Source organism: Pinus tabuliformis, chromosome 8, assembly GCF_031772625.1.
Source record: "Pinus tabuliformis cultivar Carrire ecotype Pingquan chromosome 8, CPIR1, whole genome shotgun sequence".
Lineage (NCBI taxonomy): Eukaryota > Viridiplantae > Streptophyta > Pinopsida > Pinales > Pinaceae > Pinus > Pinus tabuliformis.
Window position 1 is genome coordinate 1,306,022,463 of NC_142294.1, and position 5,181 is coordinate 1,306,027,643.

Genomic DNA, 5,181 nt, shown 5'->3' on the forward strand with positions numbered 1-5,181 from the left:
ATTTATAATAATGTATTATTACATGCACAAAGGTTGCGCAATAAATAGATAAGGGTATTATAATAATACTAACTTAAATATATTGCTTAATTGACTTAGTTATATAGTGTTTTACTGACTTAGTTAAATATTGTATAATTAATTTAGTTATATATTGTATAATTAACTTAGTTATATATAGCTTAATTAATTTAGTTTAAGTTGTTTTTTTGTTTTTTTTTTTTTTTAATTCAGCTCCATATTGTTTAATTCACTAAGTTAATTCACTAGGTTTTAAATTGTTTTATTAACCTAGTTTATATTGTTTAATTAACCTAGATATACAATGTTTTTTAATTAATTTGATTACTTATAAGTTCATGCTTGGAATTAGTTAGTGATGTGAGTCAGCATGGAGGTAGTTGTCAGTGTGAGCTTTCTTTCTGAAAACTTTATGACCTATGGAACCATCTTTGTTTCTAATGAGAAGAATGTCAAGGAAAGGAATACATTGTTCTCCTCTATTTTTAATAATGCAATTTAATGTATTTACAAGCCAAATTCTAATGCTGGATTTATTATTAAAGATAAGCCTAGATGATTAAGGATAACATAGGCACTATATTCTAACGGGAGCTAAGAATCTTAGGGATGAGAGAGGGGCAAGTTAAGACAGGGAAATAGAGAGGAAGAAAGGGAATGCGGATGGGGTGGGATAACTTTTTCTAAGCGAGAGTTCCAATTTTTACTAATGTCCCAGCCTCCATCCCTATTAAGGTTACTAGGATGCTTTATGATTTCAATACCTTCACGAATTTTCCGCTTGAAATGGTGTTCTTCATTAGCAATGACTCTGGTGTCTTCATGCAAATGTGATGGTTGTTTTTTTGTTCAACATGCTAGCTAAGGCAGAAGAGCGAGTTCTTTCTTACGGATATTAGCGCTATGCTCTTTGAGTCTTATCTTTTACAGACTGCCAGTTTTCCCCTATATATTGTTTACCAAAAGAGCAGTTTATGACCATACACACCTTTCTGCTGAAGCGATCCTGATATCCTTAACAGATTTCATTTTTGTTTGATAGTTTACAAGGGCTTGAATGAGTTTTGATGTCTTTTTTTCTTGAGAATTTTGGCTATCTTTGTCTGAGCACACCTTGAATGTATGGAAGAAGGCATTGAAGTTACAGGAGTTTTTTGTTTTAATAATATTGTTTCCCACTTTGCCTTATAAATAGCTTTGAGATGCTTTTACTGAAGTGAAATACCTAAGTTGGTAAGTTCTTTGCAGGTACTTAATTTCTTCATCAGTGTGGTTATGATTGAAATTCTACAAGCTCTAGTGAAGAGGGTCCTGTAGTACCCCCATCTTTTGGCTGGGTGGTGATGTGAGTCAGCATGGAGGTAGTTGTCATGTGAGCATTCTTTCTGAAAGACTTTATGACCTATGGAACCATCTTTGTTTCAAATGAGAAAATGTCAAGGAAAGGAATACAGTTGTTCTCCTCTATTTCCATTGTAAACTTGATGTCTTCAGATATGCTATTGAGATGGATCAAAAAGTTTTTAACTCTTTATCCCCATGTGGCCATTGACACTTGTGTCATGTACAAACCTGACCCAGAACTTGGGTTTTAAAGGGTATGAGTCCAGAGCCTTTGTTTCAAATTTTTTCCATAAGAGATTATGAATTGTTGAGATGCATGGAGTGCCTTTTGAAGACTTGATTTCTACTTGAAACAGGCAAAATTATCCACCAGCATTTGTGATTTAAATGAATCTTTATCTAAATGGAAATAAAGCTAGCTGATACTATGACATGCAATCTGTGAATAATTAAAAACAAATATGAAAAACAAAGAGAGAAGAACATACTACAATCCAAAACATTGGAATCACCATAAACATTGTATTAGATCTTCAAGAAAACTAGAATACAAACAACTTCAAGAAGGCCTTTATGAAAACAAGAAAGGTTCCGTAGAAGAGTCATCATTCCAAGATTTTGAACCTCATTTAAAAATTCTTCCTCCTTTTATAAGGAGAGGGAGAAATTGAAAATCCATTACAAAAATAACTTAGCCTGAGCATCCAATTGTCTTGGCGTGCATCTCTAATGCTTAAATTATTACAACATAATGATATTTGGTTACAAATCAATAGAATGACAGACTTGCAAACAAACTAAATAACAATCATGAAAACTAAAATTTGGTTCATGAGAATACCTCCTTACTGCTTCACAGATGGCCTCTCATCTAGCCACATTCTGCTGCAAGCATGTGTCTTACCCACTCCAGGTCAGTTCCCTGTCACTTTCAGTCTTAACAGTTTTAATTTTCCACTTGCAGGACCGAGATCGATCATCATGATGGTTTTTTTCGGCTCAGGATCGTAGTTTCTAACTCATTCTGTTATCTCTTAACCTGCAAGACGATACCTGAATACCAATATGCGAAGAAATATACCAGAACATAGAACAATGAGAAATAATAACAAGTATTTTATTATTCAAAAGCAAAGTTCACTTGCCTCTTCGAGGGGGAAACCTCCAATAGAGTTGAGCTCAATTACAAAATAAACACGATGCTCCTCGCAAGGAGCCTCTATCCTTTATATAGGATTCATACATGCAATACCATGGGAAATACCATGTTCTTATTAATACCATCTATCTAATACCATGGCCCATTTGCAACTAACTATGGTTCCCGTCATTAATGCAGGTTATCCACTTACAAAATTATTAATATGGCTTTTTTTACTCTTTACTTAACTATAACTATGACTCGATCCTATTACATAAATAAAGGGGTTAGGGTGGGACCCTAAACATGCCCTCCCCCATAAAATAGCCTTGTCCTCAAGGTTGAACCTGCAGAAACTGCTGAAGAATAGTGCTGGTTCCCAAGTTGCATCTTCCGGAGAGGTGTCTTTCCACTTGATGAGGACTTCCTTGATCATGTGGCCACTCAAGTGTCGTTCTCGTTGTGTCCAGGACCTGTTTAGGTTGGAGCCAGATTGACCCTTCTTCATCCAGTTCAGGTAGACTGGTTTTGAATTCTGCAATTGTTCCCAATCACTTTCTTGAGGCATGAGACATGGAAAACTGGATGGATTTTTGTAGTGGGTGGCAAAGCTAGCTTGTAGTCACTTATCCAATGCGCTGAAGTACTTGATACGGTCCGTAGAATTTTGGAGATAGTTTCTGACAACCCTTGTCTTTGACTGATGTTTGCTTATAGGGTTTGCAGACTCAAAAATACCTGATCCCCTTCTTGAAATTGGCATTCTGAGCGATGCTAATATACCTATTGCTTCATGTGGTTTTGAGCTTGATGAAGATTCCTCTAAGATGGGCCAGCATGGTTTGTGGTTTTGTAGGAGTTGATCATTGCTTTACCTTCGAGCACCCTTGATATAAGAAGTAGGGGAAGGAGGGAGTTGACCATAAACTACTTCATATGGAGTCATTTTGGTGCGGCATGATAGTTGGTGTTATACCACCATTCAACTAGAGGTAACCACTGTACCTAGAGATGTTGCTTTTCTGAAGTGAAATACCTAAGGTAGTTTCCAGACATTTTGTTGACTGCTTCATTCAATTTGACCATCAGTTTGTGATGATTGGAAGTACTAAGTTGTAGTTGGGTACCTGTAGCCGGAAGAGTTCCTGCCAAAAGTTACTGGTGAAGACCGGGTCACGATCAGCCACAATGGAAGTGGGCATGCCATGCAATTTGAAGATCTAATCCATGAAAGATTGAGCAACCAAAGTCGGTGTAAAAGGGTGGGGTAGGGGGAAAAATGTGAGCAACATAGAAAAGTCTTTCCACAACCACCATGATGACTGACTTGTTTCTTGACTTTGGAAGACTGTAATGAAATCCATAGAAACCTCTATCCATATTGATGTCAGGATGGGTAATGGTTGTAATGTGCATGGTGCTTTGACTATCTCTCCTTTGTGGCGCTGATAGAGGTCGCATTCAGCTACAAAAGTAAGAATGTCCTTTTTCCATGCCTGTCCAAAAAAAAGATCTTCGAGTGTGAGCATACGTCTTTTGAAAGCCTGAATGTCCGACAGTGGGAGATGAGTGCAACTCCGCCAAAATGCGGCTTTTGAGGGTGGATGTTGGTGCTATTACGACTCTGTCCTTGTAGCGAAGAATCTCATCCTGCCACGAGCAGCCCTCGGTGGAATTTGGATCTGCCTGCAATTGAGTAATGAGTTGGAGAGCCAAGGATGTGAAAACCATTCCTTGCGAGCCTCTTCAATCCATTTGGAATGGAAGGAGATTTCGAGCACGTAATTTCCTCCTCAAATTGGCGAGATAATGCATCTACTACAATATTTTCGCGCCCTTCTTGTAAATTATCTCATAATCATATCCCAGCATTTTTGGCGAGCCATTTATTTTGTTGTGGTGAGGATAGGTGTTGCTCCAAAAAAATTTAAGGCTTGATGGTTTGTGCGGATTTGGAAGCGTTGCCCCAATAAGTATGGAACCAGGTATCTATTGCATGTAAGATGCCATCATCTCCTTCTCATAGGTAGGTTGTACCAGATTCTTCCACTTAGTTGTTACCTTGTGAAGGCCCAAGGATCGACCTTCCTGCATAAGACTGCCCCAATACCCAACCTGAAGCATCACATTCAATGATAAAAGAATTGGTGAAGCCGGGTAGTGCTAAGACTGGAGTGGAACACATGGCATTTTTTAGAGCTGTAAAGGCCTATTGTGCTTCATCATTCCAAAGGAATGAATTTTTCTTGAGGATTGAGTGAGGGGCCTCGCAATGCGACCATAATTGTGGACAAATTTGCGATAGTAGCCTGTGAGGCCCAAAAATCCTCTCAGGCTCTTCAAAGTCTTAGGTTGAGGCCAATCCTGCATTGCCTGGATCTTTTTGGGGTCCACCCTGACACCTTCACGCCCCACAATGTGGCCCAAAAACTCAACTTATTCCATGCCAAAAGAACACTTGGACATTTAACAAATAATCTATGCTCGCGAGCAGTTGCAAGAGCAGATCTACATGCTGAAGATGTGCGGCCCAAGTGCGACTGTAGATGAGGATGTCATCGAAGAAAACAAGGACCCAATTTTCTGAGATAATGTTTGAGCAGGTGGTTCATAAGGCTCTGTAAAGTGGATGGGGCATTACAAAGACCGAATGGCATGACCAGGAACTCATAATG